The sequence below is a fragment of the Balaenoptera acutorostrata genome, chromosome X (assembly GCF_949987535.1).
Source record: "Balaenoptera acutorostrata chromosome X, mBalAcu1.1, whole genome shotgun sequence".
NCBI classification, from domain to species: Eukaryota; Metazoa; Chordata; class Mammalia; order Artiodactyla; family Balaenopteridae; genus Balaenoptera; species Balaenoptera acutorostrata.
This window is the reverse complement of record NC_080085.1, coordinates 49,327,245-49,353,448: the sequence shown is the minus strand read 5'-3', so window position 1 is coordinate 49,353,448 and position 26,204 is coordinate 49,327,245. Positions and strand designations below refer to the sequence as shown.

Genomic DNA, 26,204 nt, shown 5'->3' with positions numbered 1-26,204 from the left:
GCAGAAGAAGAAATTTGAAAAACCAACAGCATATATGATGAGGTATTCAAGATCATTGGAAATCTGAGAAGTTAAAATAACCGTGAGATATGACTTTACATTTATGAGACTGACAAAATTAGAAAGCAGGATAATGCCAAGTGCTGGTGAGGCTGTAAGGACCTGTAAACCCACCTGCGTGGCTGGTGGGAGTGTGGACTTGGGCAGCCATTCTGAAGGCTGTCTGGCAGTACCTTGCCAAATGAAATGTCCATATACTGTATGACCCAACAGTTCTGCCCCTGGGTATAATAAATCTTAGGGAAATACACACATATATAAGGGGACATATGTGAGGGTGTTCATCACAGCATTAAGCCCAAAAAGAAAAGGCAAAAAACTAAACGTATGTCTCTTCAAGTGAGAAGCTTCCAAGGGCAAAAATACAAGCCTTCACTCTTTAAAGTGGATTTTCCCAGCACATGTGTCCAGGAAACCTACAGTGCTGCAAATCAGTTCCACGGGTGGGAGTTATTGATAGCTGTAACTTTAAAAATAATGACAAATGTTTTAAAAATATCTCTAACATTTACAACTTTTTTTAAACCGGTTTTAAAATATTTTGAAACTATATTTGAACAGTACAGTACTCGCATGGTTTTCTCTGTGAACTTCTAGATCCCATGATTATTATGCTGCCAGGAAAGACTCCATGCGTAGCTTCCGCCATCAGAGAGCGGCTCTGTGCAGGCTGCACTATGCAACACTCCTCTGACCTTCTCTGGGAATCATTCCACTTAATATGATTTTTACTTTGTTCCCGCTCATCAAGATAATTTGTTTTGTGTGCATAAGTGTAATATTTAAATTTTTATTAGATTCAATCTGGGGTTTTAATTTTTTTACATTTTTTTCTAGTAATACAGAAGTTATGGAAGTTATATCTTATCAGAATCATCAGCATCTATTAGTAGGTGCTGCTGTAAGGAACATCATTAATTTTGTTTATTTTCTCTGTTGTTATCTCCCATTCTCTCTTTCCCCTCTCTCCCTCCCTTCCTTCCTCTGTCCCTTCTCTTATTCTTTATTTCTCTCTCTCTACTTTCTCTCTGTCACTCTCTCTCCCCAATTTCTCTTTTTCCCCATCTCTTTGTATTACTGGTTTTGATGTTAACAATGAACCAAATGCTGATTTTTGATGGAATTTCATTCTGGGTTATCATTTACTTTTAGAAAAAAATATGAAAACATAATAATGGGATTATTTAAGTAAGTCAGAATGGGCTGTTATAGGCCCTTATCACTTCAAAAACGCTGTTATTCAAAATATGTTCATATGTGAGTATAAGTAATATTTATTTTGAATATTTAAAATTTTTAGAATTTTCATTATGAAATTAACCAAAAATTAATATTTCATTTACCACATGTAGATTTTTTAAATGTCAGTGAAGTTCATTTTAAGTACTCTTAATGCATCCTAATATTAAATATCATTTTTGAGAACCTAACATATAAATAGATTTAATTTATAAAAATATTTGTTTCCAAATCTGTATTAGGGTTCTCCAGAGAAACAAAACCAATAGAATGTGGGGGGGTGGTGTGGGGAGAGAGAGAGAGACAGAGAGAGAGAGAGAGAGAGGTATTTATTATAAGGAATTGGGTCACACAATTATGGAGGCTGACAAGCCCCAAGATCTGTAGAGTGAGTGGGCAAGCAGGAGCCCTAGGAGAATTGATGGTGTAGTTCCCATCCAAAGGCCCAGGAAGAGCCAATGTTTCATTTCGAATCCAAAGGCAAGAAAAATCTTGATGTCCCAGTTCAAAGGCAGTCAGGCAGAAAGAATTCTCCCTTAATCTGGGGAAAGTCTGGCTTTTTGTTCTATTCAGACCTTCAACAGATTGGATGAGGCCCACAGACATTGGGGAGGGCAATCTGCTTTACTCAGTCTACCAATTCAAATGTTAATCTCATCCCAGAGCACCCTCACAGGAACAGCCAGGATAATGTTTGGCCAAATAGCTGGCAGTGTGTGGCCCAGTCAAGTTGATACATAGAATTAACCATCACAAGTTCACCCCCTGTCAACTTGACACTCATAGGCATCTCCTTAAATCACACTTAATCTCCAAATGAAGATAATAAAAAGGTTATCCTTCCACCTAACATGATACAACTATCCTGCATACAACCAAAAATGCACTAACCCCTTCCCCAGAAGAAGAGGTAAAGTCCTTGTGTGATGTTTACTCTTCTCTTTGACATCCCATAACTTAAATACTATGATGTAAAGTTAACAATACTTAAATATTATGATATAAAGTGAATACATCTTCTTTTACATGATAAGGGGATAAGAAAGGGAAGAAAACAAAGATATATATATATATATCAAAATAAAGAGACACTAGTCATGAAAGTTATGGTCCTCATTTCTGTAAATGACCATATTGTCATGGCTGGTATTTATAACCACCTTCTTCCACTACCCATTCCGTATTTCCTTTGCCTTTAGCAAGCACCTCAGCTGGTCGTGGTTCTTTACCCAATGGAGTGACGCAGTCCTTCATTCCTGAAGGATCTGGACCATTACTAATCCTGCCTGGATTGGGTTGTTGTAGTTTTTCATTTACTTTCACCACAGGATACATAATACTAAGAGATACCTAGGGCATCTCCTGTGTTGCAGACATGCTCTTTCTTACCTCTGTTATGGAGTAGCAGCCCAGTTTTCCCTTGGTAGTCGAGATGAGTCACCCCAACCAGCAGAGTAACTCCCTTCTTTGCCTATTGATTCAGAGGCATGAGGAGCCCAAAGTGGTGGGGCAGCTGGTCTTAACTCCCAGTTCAATGGAATCATTGTTGTGTGTCCTTGTGGAAGCATTCCTCCCTTTGGGACTAAGCCCTCTAGGCCAACAGAGCATAAGGTCATGGGAACAGGAAGCAAACATTTTGCTAGTGAGTCACCAGGGATAATTTGAGTGGTGCCACTCCTGTTTCTACCCCTGATTCCTGGACCCATGAATCCTGACTATGGGAGAAACAACACCACATATTGCTGTAGCCCTGCAAGGCATTGCCACCTAACTGACCTGTAACTGACTCTTCTAAAGGCCATTCAACTATTCATCAAGCCAGCGGCTTTGGGATGGTAAGGAACATGGTAACACCAGTGAATTCCATAAGCATGGGCCCATTGCTGCACTTTTGGTGAGTTCCTTTATCAGAATCAGTGCTGTGTGGAACACCATCATGGTACATAAAGAAAGCATTCTGTAAGTCCATGGGTAGTGGTTTTAGGAGAAGCATTAAGTGTAAGGAAGACAAACCCTTATCCAGAGTAAGTGTCTAGTCCAATAAGGATAAAATGCTTCCCCTTCTGTGATGGGAGTGGTCCAATGTAACCAACCTGCCACCAGGCTGATCACCCCAGGGAATGGTGCTGTAGAGGGGGCTCAGTGTTGGTCTCTGCTGCTGGCAGATGGGTTATTTGGTGGTGGCCGTAGCCAGGTCAGCTTTAATGAGTGGAAGTTCATGTTGCAGAGCCCGTGCACAACCCCCATTGCTGCCACCTTGGCCACTTTGTTCATGAGCCCATTGGGCGATGAGACAGGGGTAGCTGGGGAAAGAGGTTGACTAGTGTCCACAGAATGGGTCATCCTATCCACTTGATTATTAAAATCCTCCTCTGTTAAGGTCACGCTTTAGTGAGCATTCACATGGGATACAAATATCTTCATGGTTTTTGCCCATTCAGAGAGGTCTATCCACATACCTCTTACCAAAATTTCCTTGTCACCAATTTTCCAATCATGTTCCTTCTAAGTGCCTGACCATGCAGCCAAACCATTGGCCACAGCCCATGAATCGATATGTAATCACATGTGTGGCCATTTCTTCTTCCAAGCAAAGTGAACAACCAGGAGCACTGCCCAAAGTTCTGCCCACTGGGAGGAATCTCCTTCACCACTGTCCTTCAGGGATGTCCCAGAGAGGGGCTGTAGTGCTGTAACTGTCCTCTTTAGGGTGGTGTCTGCATGTTGTGCAGAACCATCTATAAATCAGGCCTGAGACTTTTCTTCCTCTGTCAACTGATTGTAGGGAACTCCCCATGAGGCCATAGGTGCAGTCTTGGGGAGAGAAGGCAGTGTAGGAGGAGTGGGGGCCGTGGACATTTGGGCCACTTCTTCATGTAACTTGTTTGTGCCTTCAGGACCTGCCCGGGCCCGATCATGTATTGTATTTACTAATTCCATTTGATGATAGAGTGTTGCTGTGCACGCCCAACTTTATGACTGGTGGGTCATATGCCTAGTTCATGATGGGAAGCTCAGGTCACATGGTAACTTGGTGGCCCATGGTCAAGTGTTCATTCTCTACTAAGGCCCAGTAGCAGGCCAAGAGCTGTTTCTCGCAAAGAGAGTAGTTATCTGTGGATGATGGTAGGATCTTGCTCCAAAATCCTAAAGGCCTGGGCTGCGATTCACTTATAGGAGCCTGCCAAACGCTCCAAAAGCATCCCTATCTGTCACTGACACTTCAAGCATAATTGGACCTGCTGAATGACATGGCCCAAATGACAGAGCAGCTTGCACAGAAGCCTAGCTCTGTTGCAGAGCCTTCTCTTGTTCTGGGCCCCACTCAAAACTAGAAGATTTTTGGGTCACTTGGTAAATGGGCCAGAGTAACACACCCAAGTGAATATGTTGCATCCCAAATCCAAAGCGGCCCACTAGGTATTGTGCCTCATTTTTAGTTGTAGGACGGCCGGCTACAACAATTTACTCTTCACCTTAGAAGGGTTATCTCAACATGCCCCACACCACTGGACCCCTAGAAATTTCACTGACGTAGAAGGCTGCTAAATTTTGTCAGATTTATATCCTACCTTCTGATGTGTAAATGCCTTACCAATAAGTCTAGAGTAGTTGCTACTTCTTGCTCACTAGATCCAGTCAGCATAATGTCATCAGTGTGATGGACCAGTGTGATATCACGTGGAAAGGAAAGGTGATAAAGCTACATGCGAACTAAATTATGACATAGGGCTGGAGAGTTGTTATACAACTGTAGGACAGTGAAGGTGTATTTCTGGCTTTGCTGGCTGAAAGCAAACTGCCTCTGGTGGGCCTTATGGACAGGGATGGAGAAGAAGCATTTGCTAGGTGAATAACTGCATACCAGGTACCAAGGGATGTGTTAATTTGCTCAGTGAAACCACATCTGGTACAGCAGCTGCAGTCGGAGTCACCACCTGGTTAAGCTTGCAATAATCCACTGTCATTCTCCAAGATCCATCTGTCTTCCACACAGACTGAATAGGAGAGTTGAATGGGGATATGATGGGAATCACCACGCCTGCATCTTTCAAGTCCTTGAAGGTGACACTAATCTCTGCAATCCCTCAGGAATGCAGTACTGCATTTAGTTTACTATTTTCCTAGGTAGAGGCAGTTCTAGTGGCTTCCATTTGCAATTTCTCACCATAATAGCCCTCACTCCACAGGTCAGGGAAACAATGTAGGGATTCTGCCAGCTGCTGAGTAGATCTACTCCAAGTATGCATTCTGTGACTGGGGAAAGAACCATAAGATGGGTTTGGGAATCCACGAGGCCCACTGTGAGACAGAGCTGAGCTAAAACTCCATTGATCCCCTGACCTCCATAAGCTCCTACTCTGACTGGTGGACCAGTGTGGTCTCCTGGAAACAGTGTCAGTTCAGAGGCAGTGTCCAGTAGTCCCCCAAAGATCTGATTATTTCCTTTTACTCAATGCACGGTTACCCTGGTAAAAGGCTGTAGGTCCCTTTGGGGAAGGCTGAGAGAAAGATTAACAGTATGAACTTTTGGCAGTGTTCCTCAAGGAGACCTGGGCTCACCATTCTGACTTTTAGGATCCTATTCGTTCCCCGTCCATGCTCTCTCACTTTAACAGGGGACACCCTGTAAGGCCAGGAATTCAACTTGTGTTGAAATTCAGCCAGTTGCAGGATGAGATTCTGGGTTTGATTTTCAGCAATCTCAGCCCTGCTACTACAGGAGATAAGGGTCTCCAGGGCACACCTAGAAGCTTTCAGGTCATTTATGTGGCTCTTGTGCTGGGAATTCAAATCCTTGAGCTGGTCTTTACTTTCCCCACTTTGTAGAGCAGCATTAGGAGCAACCAGCCAAGCTCATTATAGTCATTAATTTAAGAAACATGTTCAAAAATAAATACACAGTCACCCAGATCCTTGCTTCTTACGAGTGGTTGATTAGGAGTATCCACTGGTAATATTTTGTGTATCTCTATGAGCAGTTCATGCCATGGAATATCCGTGCTCTCTTTACTACTGGGATAGTCATTAGTGTCTCTAAAATCTAATCAGATTAGAAAGCCAATTCCAGAAACCCCAGAACCAATTCAGAAACTCATCCTTAAAATTCTGTTCCTCTAGAACCACTTTCAGTATCAAAATCAGTATTAGGGCTCTCCAGAGAAACAGAAGCAATAGAATGTAGATAGATAGATAGGTAGATAGATAGATAAAGAGATTTATTATAAGGAATTGGCTCATACAATTATGGAGGGTAACGAGCCCCAAGATCTGCAGGGTGAGTCGGCAAGTGGGAGACCCAAGAGAATCGATGGTGTGGTTACGGCCCAAAGTCCAACCCACCCATGAAGAGCCATTGTTTCATTTGAGTCTGAAGGCAGGAAAAAAGCTGCTGTCCCAGTTCAAAGGCAGTCAGGCAGGAGGAATTCTTTTTTACCTGTTGGGAGGGTCAGCCTTTTTGTTCTATTCAGGCCTTCAATGGATTAGATGAGGCCCACTCACATCAGAGAGAGCAATCTGCTTTAGTCAGTCTACTGACTTAAATGTTAACCTCATTCAAAAACACCCTCACAGACACACCCAGAATAATGCTTGACCAAATATCTGGGCACCCTATGGCCCAGGAAGGTTGATACATAAAATTAACCATCACAAGGGAATTCCCTGGTGGTCCAGTGGTTAGGACTCGGCACTTTCACTGCTGAGGGCCTGGGTTCAATCCCCGGTCGAGGAACTAAGATCCTGCAAGCCGCGCAGCGTGGCCAAAATAAATAAATAAACAAATAATTTTTAAAATTAACTACAGTACCATAATGGACAACTTTTGGGGTAAAGCTGCAACGTCATCATATTTCCAGGACCAACTCCATGTCCATAAATGTTGTTTATGTCATGAGGACCATCTCAAATTTGGATTTGGGTGCCCCACAAGCCTCATTCCTCAGCCTAAATGTCAGATTTGCATGCAAAATGATTGAGAGAAGCAACAATGCCAAACAGATGATTCTAGGTTAAAATACTCCAGCAAATATTTCATGAATTACTTTTTATTTTGGAGCAATCACAAAGAGAAGTTGCAAGAACAGTACAGAGAATTTTTTTCCTGAACCATCTGAGAGCAAGTTGCAGACCTAGTGCCCCATCACTTCTGAATATTTTAGTGTGCTTTTCTGCAAACAAGGACATTTTCCTACATAACCACAATTCACCCATCAATGTCATGAAATTCATGTTGATCCATCACTACCACCTAATCCTCAGATCCCATTCAAATTTCACCAGTTATCCTAATAATATCCTATAATTTATAGCAAAAGGAATCAATCCAGGATCATGCATTTCATTTTTATGAATATTTTGAAACAAGTCTGTGTAGTAAGTGAGGTCACAGTGATAGGAAGATGTAAAGGCTTTGCATCTAGAGTTTGTTCTGAAAAACCTGAGATTCAAGTAATACATTGTTTTATTTATTGTTTTATACAGAGGAGTCTTCATCTGTAAGAGTATGCCTTTTGATCTGGTTTCCGTGGGAAATTGTACTATCAGTATGATGAATCTAATTAAATACAAGATACTAACCTCCCACCTGTTTTCAGCTTTGTATAAGACAAGGGCTCAGAACATCCTTCTCTGCTGTTTCATAAGTGTATGAGCTGATCCAAAGGAAGAATTTTCAAAAGTTTGTGAGCAAAAATAAAAATTGAAAGTTTTGGGACTTCTCTGGTGGCACAGTGGTTAAGAATCCGTCTGCCAATGCAGGGGACATGGGTTCGAGCCCTGGTCCGAGAAGATCCCACATACTGCAGAGCAAGTAAGTCCGTGTGCCACAACTACTGAGCCTGCGCTGTAGAGACCATGAGCCACAACTACTGAGCCCGCGCGCCTAGAGCCTGTGCTCTGCAACAGGAGAAGCCACTGCAATGAGAAGCCTGCACACCACAACGAAGAGTAGCCCCCGCTCGCTGCAGTGAGAGAAAGCCTGCATGCAGCAACGAAGACCCAACGCAGCCATACATACATACATACATACATACATACATACATACATTTTTTTAAAAAATTGAAAGTTTTTTTCCATGAACGATTCTTCCCTGACAGATTTGTGGAGAGATTAGCTGATTTTTTGGGTCCCTGAATATAGTTTATAGACATTTGGAAGGACCATGTGAAAAGAGATTAATGTGAACTGACAGAGTTTTGGGGGTTCAAAGCAAAAATTCAACTTTGGAAAAGTGAGGTTAAAAATTATTCCCTGGTAGTGTTGCTGTTATACTTTGAATCATAAAGACAAAATTTTTAATGGAGTAGAGTAACATTTGTGAATAACTTCAGGGAAAGAATCATCATTTAAAAACTATTAAAATGTTCAACTGGGGCTTCCCTGGTGGCGCAGTGGTTGAGAATCTGCCTGCCAATGCAGGGGACACAGGTTCGAGCCCTGGTCTGGGAAGATCCCACATGCCACGGAACAACTAGGTCCGTGAGCCACAACTACTGAGCCTGCACGTCTGGAGCCTGTGCCCCCGCAACAAGAGAGGCCGCGACAGTGAGAGGCCCGCTCATTGCAATGAAGAGTAGCCCCCGCTTGCCGCAACTAGAGAAAGCCCTCGCACAGAAACGAAGACCCAACACAGCCAAAAATATTAATTAATTAATTAATTAATTTTTTAAAAAAATTCAACTGGATTTAAATGATTTCAAGAATGAAATAGAAATTCTGGCTAATGGCGGGAAAACCCCATAAATTCTCCTTTTCCATTTACCACCACCTACTTGAGAAAAAAAGCATTTCTCATTAATAACCACAATCAAGATTTTGAAGAAATCATGAATAAAAAGTCCTGATCAGGAATTGTGTGTAGCCATTTCTGGCATAAAACCTTATGTAAAGTGCATATTCAAAAAATATGCTCGAGTATGTCATTAAAAATGTGAAAAGTTTATTTCGATATTATACAAGGAAAGACTATCTCCTCTAATACTGTATATTTTATTTTTTGTCATAACTATATAAAATAAATACAGAGACTTCCCTGGCAGTCCAGTGGTAAAGACTCCTAGCTTCCACTGCAGGGGGCACTGGTTCCATCCCTGGTCTGGGAACTAAGATCCCACATGCCACGCAGTGTGGCCAAAAAAACACAAAAAACAAAGTAGTACATGTTTTCACCAAACCCCCTTCCCATCCCTTTCTCCGCACCCCCATACCTCCTCTGAAATGGAGCCAGAGCCACAGCCAGGGTGATGTTTCTTCTGAGCTGTAGGTAGTCTTGCTCCAGCTCTGGGAGCCCAAGGACCAGGACTGAGAACATCTAATAATAATAGTGGCAGCTAACATTTATTGAGGACTTAATTTATGCCAGACACTAAATACATAATCTTATTTAATTCTCACAGTAACCCTCTGTGGTAGGTATTATTATTCTACTATTCTCCTTCATTATAAGATGTGGAGCTAAGACTATAAGAGATTAAGTCATTTGCCAAAACTCACACGGCCAGTAATTGATGGAGTCAGGATTTGCACCCAGGTAGTTCAGCAGCCCTGGGTGCGTGGCTCCTCCCCTCTGAGTACCCCTCAATGTACCTGCTCCTTCTGGGCCCCTTTCTGCTCCCCTTGGGCCTCAGCTTTTCATCTGCAGTGGTTGGCTGTGTAGAGGGGTCGATGTCAGGGCTGTCCCAGGTCAAGCTACAGGCTGAACAGGTGACCACACAGCAGGACAGGCCCAGCTGGGGCTGCTGACGTCTACAATTAGGGGAAGCGGGGAGTAATGAATGTACCAGCCCCTGGTCTAGCCTGACGCTAAGCCCCAGTCCAGGGAAAAGGCCTGGACTTTCACCTACACTCCTGTCTGGAGCTGATCACAGGGCAATACAGCGGATGCCGTCATCCAGGGGACAGGGATGTGCTAGAAGGGAGATCTTTAGAAGAGAATGAGGCCTGAATACCAGGTAAAGGGCAGGAAAGGGCTCAGTGCCTGCAGCACGTCCTGGCAGTAGTTGAGGGGATGAAATGGCCAGAGAGGAGGCTGACCCTCAAGGCATCTCCAGAGCTTGAGTCCCTCTATAGCCAGCTGCAACTCCCAACCCCTCTGGACTATGTCCTTTCACTCAGACCAAGGCAGACTCTTGGTACCACCTCCAAGCCCCATCTAGCTCTGTCTCCCACATTTTGCCACTATCATGGCTTCAGATCATCCCTTAGCTCTCCCAAGTCTCTCTACCCATCCTGCAAGGTCCAAAGCCAATCCCACCCCCTGCAGAAAAAGTTCTAAGTCCAAGTTAAGTTTCCTTTCCTGATGATTGATTTATTGATTTCCTTTTCCTATTTGCCATTCTCAGGGAATCAAGCTAATTTTTTAATGTTATATAGCCTTTTGTTTCTATGTGTCCTGGCAAAATATATTGGTGGGGGTTTTTTTTTTAGCTTTATTTATTTATTTTTCTTAAAGCATTTATTTATTTATATTTATATTTTTTTCATTTCTGATTTTATTAAGTCTTCTCTCTTTTTTCCTTAGTCAATCTAGCTAAAGGTTTATCAATTTTATTAACCTTTCAAATAACCAACTTTTGGTTTCATTGATTTTCTCTATTGTTCTGTTCTCTATATCATTTATCTCTACTCTAACTTGTATTTTTTTCTTCCCTCTGCTAACTTTGGGTTTATTTTTTTATTTTTATTTTTTTAACATCTTTATTAAAGTATAATTGCTTTACAATGGTGTGTCAGTTTCTGCTTTATAACAAAGTGAATCAGTTATACATGTACATATGTCCCCATATCTCTTCCCCCTTGCATCTCCCTCCCTCCCACCCTCCCTATCCCACCCCTCTAGGTGGTCACAAACCACCGAGCTGATCTCCCTGTGCTATGCGGCTGCTTCCCACTAGCTATCTATTTTACGTTTGGTAGTGTATACATGTCCATGTCACTCTCTCACTTTGTCCCACCTTACACTTCCCCCTCCCTGTATCCTCAAGTCCATTCTCTAGTAGGTCTGCATCTTTATTCCTGTCTTGCCCCTAGGTTCTTCTGACCTTTTTTTTTTTTTTTTAGATTCCATATATATGTGTTAGCATACGGTATTTGTTTTTCTCTTTCTGACTTACTTCACTCTGTATGACAGTCTCTGGGTCCATCCACCTCACTACAAACAACTCAGTTTCGTTCCTTTTTATGACTGAGTAATATTCCATTGTATATATGTGCCACATCTTCTTTATCCATTCATCTGTTGATGGACACATTTAGGTTGCTTCCATGTCCTGGCTATTGTAAATAGAGCTGCAAGGAACATTTTGGTACATGACTCTTTTTGAATTATGGTTTTCTCTGGGTATATGCCCAGTAGTGGGATTGCTGGGTCGTATGGTAGTTCTATTTTTAGCTTTTTGAGGAACCTCTATACTGTTCTCCATAGTGCTTGTATCAATTTACATTCCCACCAACAGTGCAAGAGGGTTCCCTTTCCTCCACACCCTCTCCAGCATTTATTGTTTCTAGATTTTTTGATGATGGCCATTCTGACCGGTGTGAGATGATATCTCATTGTAGTTTTGATTTGCATTTCTCTAATGATTAATGTTGTTGAGCATTCTTTCATGTGTTTGTTGGCCATCTGTATATCTTCTTTGGTGAAATGTCTATTTAGGTCTTCTGCCCATTTTTGGATTAGGTTGTTTGTTTTTTTGATATTGAGCTGCATGAGTTGCTTGTGTGTTTTGGAGATTAATCCTTTGTCAGTTGCTTCATTTGCAAATATTTTCTCCCATTCTGAGGGTTGTCTTTTGGTCTTGTTTATGGTTTCCTTTGCTATGCAAAAGCTTTGAAGTTTCATTAGGTCCCATTTGTTTATTTTTGTTTTTATTTCCATTTCTCTAGGAGGTGGGTCAAAAAGGATCTTGCTGTGATTTATGTCATAGAGTGTTCTTCCTATGTTTTCCTCTAAGAGTTTAATAGTGTCTGGCCTTACATTTAGGTTTTTAATCCATTTTGAGTTTATTTTGGTGTATGCTGTTAGGGAGTGTTCTAATTTCATTCTTTTACAAGTAGCTGTCCAGTTTTTCCAACACCACTTATTGAAGAGGCTGTCTTTTCTCCACTGTATATTCTTGCCTCCTTTATCAAAGATAAGGTGACCATATGTGCATGGGTTTATCTCTGGGCTTTCTATCCTGTTCCATTGATCTATATTTCTGTTCTTGTGCCAGTACCATACTGTCTTGATTACTGTAGCTTTGTAGTATAGTCTGAAGTCAGGGAACCTGATTCCTCCAGCTCCGTTTTTCTTTCTCAAGATTGCTTTGGCTATTCGGGGTCTTTTGTGTTTCCATACAAATTGTGAAATTTTTTGTTCTAGTTCTGTGAAAAATGCCAGTGGTAGTTTGATAGGGATTGCATTGAATCTGTAGATTGCTTTGGGTAGTAGAGTCATTTTCACAATGTTGATTCTTCCAATCCAAGAACATGGCATATCTCTCCATCTATTTGTATCATCTTTAATTTCTTTCATCAGTGTCTTATAATTTTCTGCATACAGGTCTTTTGTCTCCTTAGGTAGGTTTATTCCTAGATATTTTACTCTTTTTGTTGCAATGGTAAATGGGAGTGTTTTCTTAATTTCAGTTTCAGCTTTTTCATCATTAGTGTATAGGAATGCAAGAGATTTCTGTGCATTAATTTTGTATCCTGATACTTTACCAAATTCATTGATTAGCTCTAGTAGTTTTCTGGTAGCATCTTTAGGATTCTCTATGTATAGTATCATGTCATCTGCAAACAGTGACAGCTTTACTTCTTCCTTTCCGATTTGGATTCCTTTTATTTCTTTTTCTTCTCTGATTGCTGTGGCTAAAATTTCCAAAACTATGTTGAATAATAGTGGTGAGAGTGGGCAACCTTGTCTTGTTCCTGATCTTAGTTGACATGGTTTCAGTTTTTCACCATTGAGGACGATGTTGGCTGTGCTTTTGTCATACATGGGCTTTATTATGTTGAGGAAAGTTCCCTCTATGCCTACTTTCTGGAGGGTTTTATCATAAATGAGTGTTGAATTTTGTCAAAAGCTTTCTCTGCATCTATTGAGATGATCGTATGGTTTTTCTCCTTCAATTTGTTAATATGGTGTATCACGTTGATTGATTTGCATATATTGAAGAATCCTTGCATTCCTGGGATAAACCCCACTTGATCATGGTGTATGATCCTTTTAATGTGCTGTTGGATTCTGTTTGCTAGTATTTTGTTGAGGATTTTTGCATCTATGTTCATCAGTGATATTGGCCTGTAGTTTTCTTTCTTTGTGACATCTTTGTCTGGTTTTGGTATCAGGTTGATGGTGGCCTCGTAGAATGAGTTTGGTAGTGTTCTTCCCTCTGCTATATTTTGGAAGAGTCTGAGAAGGATAGGTGTTAGCTCTTCTCTAAATGTTTGATAGAATTCGCCTGTGAAGGCATCTGGTCCTGGGCTTTTGTTTGTTAGAAGATTTTAAATCACAATTTCAATTTCAGTGCTTGTGATTGGTCTGTTCATATTTTTCTATTTCTTCCTGGTTCAGTCTCGGAAGGTTGTGCATTTCTAAGAATCTGTCCATTTCTTCCAGGTTGTCCATTTTATTGGCATAGAGTTGCTTGTAGTAATCTCTCATGATCGTTTGTATTTCTGCAGTGTCAGTTGTTTATTCTCCTTTTTCATTTCTAATTCTATTGATTTGAGTCTTCTCCCTTTTGTTCTTGATGAGTCTGGCTAATGGTTTATCAATTTTGTTTATCTTCTCAAAGAACCAGCTTTTAATTTTATTGATCTTTGCTATCATTTCCTTCATTTCTTTTTCATTTATTTCTGATCTGATCTTTATGATTTCTTTCCTTCTGCTAACTTTGGGGATTTTTGTTCTTCTTTCTCTAATTGCTTTAGGTGTAGGGTTAGTTTGTTTATTTGAGATGTTTCTTGTTTCTTAAGGTAGGCTTGTATAGCTATAAACTTCCCTCTTAGAACTGCTTTTGCTGCATCCCATAGGTTTTGGGTCGTTGTGTTTTCATTGTCATTTGTTTCTAGGTATTTTTTGATTTCCTCTTTGATTTCTTCAGTGACCTCTTTGTTATTAAGTAGTGTGTTGTTTAGCCTCCATGTGTTTGTGTTTCTTACAGATTTTTTCCTGTAATTGATATCTAGTCTCATAGCGTTGTGATCAGAAAAGATACTTAATATGATTTCAATTTTCTTAAATTTACCAAGGCTTGATTTGTGACCCAAGATATGATCTATCCTGGAGATTGTTCCATGAACACTTGAGAAGAAAGTGTATTCTGTTGTTTTTGGATGGAATGTCCTATAAATATCAATTAAGTCCATCTTGTTTAATGTGTCATTTAAAGCTTGTGTTTCCTTATTTATTTTCATTTTGGATGATCTGTCCATTGGTGTAAGTGGGATGTTAAAGTCCCCTACTATGATTGTGTTACTGTTGATTTCCCCTTTTATGGTTGTTGGTATTTGCCTTATGTATTGAGGTGCTCCTATGTTGAGTACATAAATATTTACAATTATACAATATTTACAATTATACAATTATGTACAATTATACAATATTTACAATTATACAATTATTTACAATTATATCTTCTTCTTGGATTGATCCCTTGATCATTATATAGTGTCCGTCTTTGTCTCTTGTAATAGTCTTTATTTTAAAGTATATTTTGTCTGATATGAGAATTGCTACTCCAGCTTTCTTTTGATTTCCATTTGCATGGGATATCTTTTTCCATTCCCTCACTTTCAGTCTGTATGTGTCCCTAGGTCTGAAGTGGGTCTCCTGTAGACAGCATATATACGTGTCTTGTTTTTGTATCCATTCAGCCAGTCTATGTCTTTTGGTTGGAGCATTTAATCCATTTACATTTAAGGTAATTATCGATATGTATGTTCCTATTACCATTTTCTTAATTTTTTTGGGTTTATTATTGTAGATCTTTTCCTTCTCTTGTGTTTCCTGCCTAAAGATGTTCCTTTAAAGTATATTGTTGTGTCTGCATGTATTTGTAATGTATCTAAGGGTGTTTATTTATTTTATTGTTTTGGCTGCATCGGGTCTTAGTTGTGGCACATGGGATCTTCATTGAGGCATGTGGGATCTTTCATTGCGGCACACTGTCTCTTTGTTGTGGTGCTCAGGCTCCTCTCTAGTTGTGGCATGCGGGCTCCAGAGCACGTGGGCTCTGTAGTTTGCCACACCCAGGCTCTCTCACTGAGGCACACGAGCTCAGTAGTTGTGGCACATGGGCTTAGTTGCCCCGCAGCATGTGGGATCTTAGTCCCTGACCAGGGATCGAACCTGCATCCCCTGCATTGGAAGGCGGATTCTTTACCACTGGACTACCAGGGAAGTCCCTCTAAGGGTGTTATGTTGTATACTTCATTCTGTTTCCTACTTGTTTACACAGCAATATATACTTATAATTTTTTAAACTTTTTTGTTTTGTAATAATTTCAGACTTAGGAAAAGTTATAAAACTAATACAAAGAATTCTCACATACTCTTCACCCAGCTTCCCCAAATGTTACCATTTTACACAATCACAGTACAATTATCAAAAACAGGAAATTAACATTGTATAATATTATTAATTAATGCATTCACATTTCACCTTGAACTTTATTCAGATTTTACCAGTTTTTCTCCCATGCCCCCTGCAGTGGAGCACGGAGTCTTAACCACTGGACCACCAGGGAAGTCTCTCTAATTTTCTTTTAATTTCTATTTATCTGATGACTACTTAGTTTGAGCATTTGTTCATGTGCCTGTTAGCCTTATGGCTTGCTTTCCTTTTCATATCCTTTGTAAACCTGTTTGCCTCTGAAGGCCTCTCCAAAGTTTTACCTTCCGTGGGGGCTACACTGGTGGTCCCAATCCTGCGGGAAGCCTGGATGTCAGCCAGGGATTCTACACACTATACTGTGGGGGACTCACAGATGCCTCTCTGTCTCTGATTTCTTGACCTGTTTGAACAAACTTCCCTAACTCTGGTCCTCAGCACCCCCTTCTTCTCCAAGCCTCCCTTCCCTAACTCTGGTCCTCAGCACCCCCTTCTTCTCCAAGCCTCCCTTTGGAGTCATATTCATGCCTCCCTACTGACCCTTAGAATGCAACTCCTGTGCCCTCCACACACCTCCACTCAGCCCTGTATGTGTCCACAAGCTGTCTTTCCCTTCCCAAAGCTAACCTTTTATCAGAAAACTCCAGAGACACCCCACTGTCCAAAATCCCCTGAAAGGTTGCTGTGTGGGGTCCTCTCAGGGGAAGGAGGCACTGTAGAAGCTACCAGCAGAACAAGGCATCCAGGAGGTTTCACTCTTGTCAAGGCCTTGGGCTACCTATCTGGAGCATAGCATGAGGATAAAACATGGGGCACCCTCTCCTCAAAGAGGCAAGGGTGTATGGGAAAGATGGAAGAACTTCAGAAGAACCTGGGGCCTGAGTGCCAGGAAACCACAGGAAGGAGGCAGTGGGGCAGCCAGGACAGGGAGAGAGATACCTACGACCTGCAGTGGTTTTTGAGAAATGATGGCCATGGCCCTGGGGCACCTCCACGGCCAGGCCCCTCCCTCATCAGCCTTAGCACCTAAACCCTTCCAGATTACGCCCTTCTGTTCAAAAGTAGACTCTTGGCACCTCCCCGCCATCTTTCTCTCACACACAGACTCCTGCCTTTATCGTGGCTGCCTTCCTCTACTCCTGTCCTTATTTGAACCACTTCCCTCCCTCTGCTGCCCACCCCAGCATCCCACAAAATCCAGATCTAATCACAGGTTTTCTAGGGTGCTTTTTCTGGGTCCAAGTCTCCTTCTTTGTCTCCACTTACCTTCCTCCTCAGGAAAAAAGGAGGGACCTTCTGGCAGGTGCCCAAGGGAAGGGGGCTGGAACCGTAGCATGAAGTGGAAGGGAGTCTCTTCACCTCAAAGGGCTGGGTGTCCTCCAACACTGCCTTGAAGCTGCCATCTTTCTGGAGGTCACCATGGTCTGCAGAGCTCACAAGTCAAGGCTCTCAGTGACCATGGCCCTATAAAGTATAAAGCCCTGCAGTTTCCCACTTCATCTCCCTCCCACCCTACTTCCAGTGCTTCGGCCATTCCTGGCAGGACAAGCTGGGCCCTGCTGCCTGGTCTCCAGTCCTTAGCTACTGCGGAACCCTCAGGTTGATTCTCCTCTCTCTCCTTATAATCGGGCTCATCACTCCAGACAGCCCATTACCACCTTCTCTGTGGGATCTTCCTTTACCCCTTCCCTAAGGCACAGAAAAGTGGCAATATTAAGCTATGAAGAATATATAGAGTTGAAATAGAGAACACAATAGAGGGGGAGAATAGTAGGCTGAATACAGATGAAGAATGAATAAGAGAATTGGAAGATCAGATTGAAGAATTCTCCCAGAAAACAGAAGAATAAAAATATAGAAAATATTAAGTTAAGAAAACAAAGAGAAATGGAAAATAGAAGGCCAGCAACTTGATAGTAGTCTCAGAAAAAGAGTAAGAATGAATAAACGAGAGGAGAAAATATTTGGAGAATGGAGGTAAATATGCCAGGATTAAACTTTACTGGATATAAAATCAAATTACAAACATCAATTGTATTTCTGCATATAAACAGATGCAGTTAGAAAATAAAATGTTTTAATTAACATTTAAATGGCAGTTAAAGATCAATTATTTAGAAATCTTAGAAATATATCCAACAGAGGACGTGTAAGTCCATTATGGAGAAAACGATATAACTTTTTAAAGAGATTAAAGAAGATGTAAATAAATGGAGTGATATACCATATTCACAGGCTGGTGGACTCAATATTACAAAGATGTCAGTTCTCTTCAAATTGATCTACAGATTCAATATAAATCCAATTAAAGCCTAACTTCCTTGATGGTCCGGTGGTAAAGAATCCGCCTTCCAGTGCAGGGGACGCAGGTTCGATCCCTGGTCAGGGAACTAAGATCCCACATGCCGTGGGGCCACTAAGCCCGTGCACCACAACTATTGAGCTCGTGCGCCTCAACGAGAGAGCCCACGTGCAGCAAACTGCAGAGCCCATGCGTTCTGGAGCCCTCGTGCCACAACTGGAGAGAGAAAACCTACATGCCACAACTAGAGAGAAGCCCGCACGCCAAAACGAAAGTCCCGTGTGCCGCAACTAAGACCCAACGCAGCCAAAGAAATAAGGAAAATAAATAAATTAAAAAAAAAAAAAAAGCCTAACGGGTACTCATTGTTTTGTGGAACTTGACTCCAAAATTTATATAGAAATGAAAAAGGCCAAAAATAGCCATGATTCCTGAAGAAGAACAATATGAGAGGTTTTGCTCTATCAGATGATCAGATTTTTAAAATAAAGTTATAATAATTAGGACCGTAGAATTGGCACAAGGATAGAAAACTAGCCCAGTGGAACAAACAGCTCAGAAAAAGACCCATGCATAGTTGCATACTTGATTTAACAAAAATGTGGCACTGGAGAGCAGTGGTACCAGGGCAGTTTTTTCAATAAATGATGTTGGGACAATTGGGTGTCCAAATAGGAAGACAAGCAAACAAACACACCTAAATCAGATGTTTACCTCACATCATATATCTAAAAAATCAAATAATTCACAGACAGATTATAAACCTAAATGTGAAAAGCAAAGAAGATAACATAGGAGAATATATTTTTGACTTTGGGATAGTAAAAGATTTTTTAAACAAGACACCAAAATTACTAATGATAAAAGGAAGGGATTGATAAAATGGACTACATTAAAAATAATAACGGGGGCTTCCCTGGTGGCGCAGTGGTTGAGAGTCTGCCTGCTAATGCGGGGGACGCGGGTTCGAGCCCTGGTCTGGGAAGATCCCACATGCCGCGGAGCGGCTGGGCCCGTGAGCCACAATTACTGAGCCTGCGCGTCTGGAGCCTGTGCTCCGCAACAAGAGGGGCCGCGATGGTGAGAGACCCGCGCACCGCGATGAGGAGTGGCCCCCGCTTGCCGCAACTGGAGAAAGCCCTCGCACAGAAACGAAGACCCAACACAGCCATAAATAAATAAATAAATAGATTAAAAAAAAAAAAAGTAGAATTAAAAAAAATAATAATAATAATAATAACGTATTTTCACCTAGAAACACTATAGACAGTGCAAAGGTAAACTACAGAATGGGAAAAGATATATTTGCGTCACGTAAAATGGTCAAAGATTTCATATCCAGATTATAAAATGAAATCCTACAACTCAACAAAAGATCGATAATCAATAGAAAAATATTTGATGGGGAATTCCCTGGTGGTCCAGTGGTTAAGACTCCGTGCTTTCACTGCAGAGGGCCTGGATTCAATCCCTGGTCAGGGAACTAAGATCCCACAAGCTGCCAGAAAAAAATTTTAATTAAAAAAAAGAAAAAGAAAGAAAAATATTCGAAAGAGTTGAAGGAGCACGTCACAAGAGAATATCCAAATGGCCAGTAGGTATATGAAAAGGTGCTCAATTTCATTAGTTATCAGGGAAATGCCAATTTAAACTACATGAGATACTATGCTCCTCAGATTGGCAAAAATTAAAAATCGACAGTACCAAGGACTGGTAAGGATGTGGAACAACAGGGCCTCTTATACTCTGCTGAACCTAAAGTTGCTCTAAACAATAAAGTCTATGTTACAAAAACAAGAAATCTCTGTATTTCTTCTAGTCACCGGACTGATGTAGCCTGAAATCAGACATAAAGCCAAATCCTGCAGGTTGCTGAATTACAGTGCCGGTTGAATTCACAAGATCTCCAGGTCTCTTATGTGAAATAAAAGTCTGCTGGTTGCTGGAAGAATGGGACCTTGGGAATTGGAATTGGAACATCAAGGTTGATTTGGATCGACCTGAGTTCCCTAAACACCAGCCCCCACTGAGTCTCCCTTGGTGGCAGAGGCAGCCCTTCCTCCCCAGTCTAATGGGGCTGGACCTGCATGACTTGGGGACCCTCTAAGGATTTTGCTAATCTTTCTCAGGATCCATTCACATCACCCCTTGGTGCCTCCATACCCATTACTGGATTCAGATTCCTGCATGTCCCAGGGAAAATAGAGTCAGACCTGTGAGGAGAAAGCCTAATTTATGTTGGCAGAAACCTCAGTGATATATGTGGGAATTGATTCTATGCATGATAGATCAGAGAGAAATAAATGTAATTTTAGATTGGGCCAAACGTTTTTTATTGTGGTAAAATATATATAACATAAAATTTGCCATTTTAACCCTTTTCAAGTGTACAATTAGGTGGCATTAATTATATTCACAATGTTGTGCGACCATCACCATTATCCGATTCCAAAACTTTTTTTTATCACCCCAAGCAGGCACCCATTGAGCAGTAACTCCCGCCCCTTGCTCCTGGTAACCTTTAACCTACTTTCTGTCTGTATAAATTTGCCTATTCTAGATATTTCATATAAGTGGAACCTTAAAATATTTGTCCTTTTTTGTTTGGATTACTTCCCCTAGAATAATATTTTCAGGGTTCATCCATGTGGTAGCAAGTCTGAACTTCATTCCTTTTTATGGCTGAACAATATTTCAGTATTTGTGTATACTACATTTTGTTTATCTGTTCATCTGTTGATGAACACTTGGGTCATTTCCACCTTTTGGCTACTGTGAATTACAGTGAATGAATATTGGTGTACAAATATCTTTTTGAGTCCCTGTTTTCGATTCTCTTGTGTATATACCTAGGAGTGGAATTGCTGGGTCGTATGGTAATCTAGCTTTTTGAGGAACTGCCAGGCTGCTTTTACACAATGGCTGCATCATTTTACATTCCCACCAGCAATGTACAAAGGTTCCAATTTCTCCACATCCTCTCTGATGTTATTTTCTGATGACGATGATGATTATGGCCATCCTAGTGGGTGTGAAATGTTATCTCATTGTGTTTTGATTTGCATATCCATAATAACTAATGATGTTGGGCAACTTTTCATGTGCTTGTTGGTTATTTATATATCTCCTTTGGAGAAATGTCTATTCAAGTCCTTTGCCCATTTTTTTTTTTTTTTTTTTTAAAGAAATTCACGTTCTTTTATTTATTTATTTATTTATTTATGACTGTGTTGAGTCTTCGTTTCTGTGCGAGGGCTTTCTCTAGTTGCGGCAAGTGGGGACCACTCTTCATCGCGGTGCGCGGGCCTCTCACCATCGCGGCCTCTCTTGTTGCGGAGCACAGGCTCCAGACGCGCAGGCTCAGTAATTGTGGCTCACGGGCCCAGCTGCTCCGTGGCATGTGGGATCTTCCCAGACCAGGGCTCGAACCCGTGTCCCCTGCATTGGCAGGCAGATTCTCAACCACTGCGCCACCAGGGAAGCCCCCCTTTGCCCATTTTTAAATTGGGTTGTTAGTCTTTTTGTTGTTGAGTTGTAGGAATTCTTTATATATTATGGATATTAAACCCTCGTCAGATACGATTGGAAAATATTTTCTTCCATTCTATAGATTGCCTTTTCATTTTCTTGATATTATCCTCTTGATATTGTCCTTTGATGCACAAAAGTTTTTATTTTTATGAAGTCCAATTTATCTATTTGTCCTCTTGCTGCTTGTGCTTTTGGTATCACATTTAAGAACATGTTGCCAAATCCAAGGTCATGAAGATTTACCCCTGTTTTCTTCTAAGAGTTTTATGGTTTTAGCTCTTGTATTTAGGTTGTCGATCCATTTTGAATTAATAGTATATGGTATGAAGTAGGCGTCCAACTTCATTCTTTTGCATGTAAAAATCCCGTTGCACCAGCACCATCTGCTGAAGAGACTGTCCTTACCCCATTGAATGGACTTGGCACTCTCATCAAAAACCACTTGGCCATTTGACTTTTTTTTTTCAAGATTGGTTTGACTATTGAGAGCCCCTTGAAATTCCATATGAATTTGAGGATTGGCATTTCCACATTTCTGCAAAAAGGCTGTTGGAATTTTGATAGAGATTTTGTTGAATCTGTAGGTTGCTTTGGGTAGTATTGACATCTTAATAAAAAATCTTCCAATCCATGAACACAGGATGTCTTTCCATTTATTTAGGTCTCCTTTAATTTCTTTCAGCCATAGTTTATAGTTTTCAATACACAAGTCTTTTGCCTCCTTGGTTAAATTTATTCCTAGGTATTTCTTTTAGATGCTATTGTAAATGGAATTGCTCTCAATTTCATTTTAAAACACAGCTGATTTTTATGTGTTGATCTTGTTCCTTGCAGCTTTGCTGAATTTATTAGCTCTAAGCCTTTTCTGCATCTGAAATGCCTTTTCTGCATCAATTGAGATGATCACATAGGTTTTTTTTCCTTTGTTCTATTAATGTGATGTATAACCTTGATCGATTTTCTGATGTTGAACCACTCTTGCATTCCTGGAATAAATCCCACTGGATCATGGTGTATAATCCTTTTAATATGCTGTTGGATTCTGTTTGCTAGTATTTTGTTGAGGATTTTTGCATCTGTATTCATACGGGATACTGGTCTGTAATTTTCTTGTGATGTCTTAATCTGGTTTTGGTAGGGCCAAACTTTTCAGTATGGGTTCACTTATCAGCATTCCTGGATGTACTGTGTTAGCTGAAGCAGCTAGGAGTATTTCTAAGATTTGTCCTCTTGATTGATTGAAACCTGGGCTCAACAGTAGCCTATGTTAATTGAAGTTAAGATGCCAGATGTACAATGTAGAGGGAGGAATCCAAATGCTAGTGTCACTGGTGGTATAGTGGTGAGCATAGCTGCCTTCCAAACGTTTAGAGTGGTAAGAGTGTTGGAATCAATTCATCATGTGTAACCCATTTAACTAGCCCTCTAACTACATGGACACTCCTTTCACAAAGGCTTTGAGAAATGCATTATGAGGTGTGGCAGAGACTAGCTAGGTGGTCACTAAGCCTGCTTCCTCTTCCTGTTTGGGACAAATTCAGATTACATTTTCCAGCATCCCTTGTGGTTGAATATGACCACTGTCTGAGTTCTAGCTAATGGAATGTGAGCAGAAGTGATGTACACTACAACTAGGCCTAGCTCATTAAAACCTCCCACGTGGTCTTTTCCTCTTCTAGTTGGCTGGGATGGAGATGACAATAGTACAATGGCGACCACGTTTTGAAGATGGCAGACCATCTACACAGAAGGTGCCTAGGACCCTGAATCACCACTTAGAAGAGGGCAGCCCATCTATTAACAACTGTTTTGGAAGATTGCAGGAGTAAGAAGTAAATTTTATTGTCTTAAATTTCACAGATTTCTTTTTCTGTCCCAGAAGCTAACTTTACCTTAACTAATACATAAACATTGCCTCCTTAAAAAACATTGCAGTGGGTTTTTTTCCCCCTGTAATTTGGGGTCATGGTGAGAGATGGGCCCTCTGATTTCAATGGGGATGATAGGATCACCTTCAGGGACAAGTTGCGTCTGATTCCTATAATGCATAGCAGAGCCATAGCAGTAATCAGAATGGTGATTTGACCTGTGGGAATCTATAGTGGTGGCTAATTAAATGTGGTTACCCTAGGGCCAAATAGATGGACAGCCTAATAAGGTCCTACTTGATTTATGTAACCAAAAAAATCTAGTCTAGCAATTGGAGGCTTGATCTAGTCCCCAAAATGTAGAGTCCCAGCCTCTCCCCCAGTTCACGGACTGGAGCCCCTCGAATGAAGGGGAGGGTCTACTTACTACACCTTTCACAAGGGTATATGGTGAACTCTCCCTCCTTGCTTTTCCCACAGGAACCTGCAGCCAATGTAATTGTGCCTTGGGGACAGGGAAATACCCAGACCTTTTGAAATAGACTGGATACTGGTTCTGAGTTAATCCCCTGTGACCTAGACATCACTATGGTCCACCAGTCAGAGAGGGATAAAGTCATACGTGAAGAGTCAGCCTGAGTCCTTCTCATATTGGGCCCAGGGGATCGCAAATCCCATCCTGTGGTTTGCTGGTTCCTGGACACATTATGGGAATACACATGGTATAGATGGCATAAAGGGTAGGAGAGCTACATATGAAGAACAAAGTAGTGAGTGGAAAGATCAGACTGAGGATCTCTTCTGGAAATCAACAGGTAAGAATAAAGAGATATAAAATATTTTTTAAAAAACTAAAGACACGGGGGGTAATATTAGAAGTGGCCACATTGTGATAATAGGAATCCCAGACACAGAGAAAGATAAAAATGGAAAAACGGATCTATTTTGTGAATGAATGCCTGGACAGAGGACACCATGTGACCTGTGCAAGCTGAGCTGCCATGGCAACATGTGTTAACGGTCCCATCAAGCCATGAGGTTGTCTATGTGCAGCAGCGCTCTGCCACCAAATAGAGTAAGCTGCCTGAGCAGGTGGCTCATACTCCCACTGGCTGCACTGCCGCCCCTTTCTCACACCTGAGTCTCATGGGGCGTTCCCTGTGACCAGGTGACTCAGAGGCACAATATTCAAGCTTGGTTCACAGATGGTTTTGCATAATATGCTGGCACCAGCTGGACATGTCTAGCTGCAGTGTGATAGCCCCACTTAGGGTTGATCCTGGGGACAATGGGAAGGGGAATTCTCACTGCCTGGTTGCATAGATGGTTAGAGGTGTAGATACCACTGATCCGTGAGTAGTTAGTTAGTAATGATTTGGCTAGGTGGTCAAGGACTTGGAAAGAATAGGATTGAAATATTGTTCAAGGAGGAGGTCTGGGGAAGAGGCATATGGATGTCCCTTTTGGAATGGGCACAGAGTGTGAAGATAGTCACATCCCACATAAATGAGCACCAGAGAGCATCCACTATGGAGAAAGATCTCAATGAGTTGGACAAGATGTTCTGTCCTGTGGATGTCAGCCAACCTCAGTTCCTTACCCAATGGACTCCTGAACAAAATGGCCATGGCAGCATGCGTGGAGTTTAGGCACGGGCTCTATAATACAGACTTTCACCAAGGCCAGTCTGGCTATAACAACTGCTGAGTGCCCAACCTACCGACAGCAGAGGCACACCAAGCCCCGCTATTGGAACCATTTGTCAGTGGCAACTGATTACAGAGACAGTACAAAATGAAAAGAAACCATTGGACCCCCAACATTTTACTGGCAGGAAGCAGACTGGGGAAACTACTCAGCCGCAAATATGTGATAACTTTCATGAAAAAGGAAGAAAGGCACAGAGGATGGGACCAAGAGCCCAGAAGGCAGAGCTAAGAGCCATGGAGAATTATTCCCAGGCCTTGAAACCTAATCCAGGAACTTCCATGTGCCCAGCGGGATTTCACAATTGCTATAGACCAGTGACTCCTTTGTGTCTCCCATTTCCCCCGTTTTTTAAATGGAATGGGACTTCCCTGGTGGCGCAGTGGTTAAGAATCTGCCTGCCAATGCAGGGGACACAGGTTCGATCCCTGGTCTGTGAAGATCCCACGTGCCACAGAGCAGCTAAGCCCGTGCACCACAACTACTGAGCCTGTGCTCTAGAGCCCGTGAGCCACAACTACTGAGCGTGTGCACTGCAACTACTGAGCCCATGCGCCGCAGCTACTGAAGCCTGCACGCCTAGAGCCCGTGCTCTGCAACAAGAGAAGCCACCACAATGAGAAGCCCACACACCGCAACGAAGAGTAGCCCCCGCTCTCCACAACTAGAGAAAGCCTGCGCATAGCAAAAAAGACCCAACACAGCCAAAAATAAATAAAATTAAGAAAAAAAAAAAGAAATGGAATGTCCATAGCAGTATCCTGTGTCTGTTGCACCATCGTATGTTGGGTGTGTTGGGGACAGATAACTTGTCTCTTAAGTTTCACAGATCTACTGGTGGAAAACAAATAGAACTTAAGGAGCCATACTTAAGGAATACACTGAAGGAGTCTCAT

At 41.5% G+C, this 26,204-nt stretch overlaps 1 long non-coding RNA gene across 1 annotated transcript in view; it reads left to right on the top strand.

The window, feature by feature from the left end:
- The window catches only part of LOC130706206 (uncharacterized), a 54,518-nt gene extending 28,314 nt beyond the window's left edge, over positions 1-26,204 (top strand). Inside the window, exons 3-4 of the long non-coding RNA XR_009006584.1 lie at positions 23,413-23,558; positions 24,082-26,204. This is a non-coding gene — a long non-coding RNA (uncharacterized LOC130706206). The remainder of the gene's footprint in view (positions 1-23,412; positions 23,559-24,081) is intronic.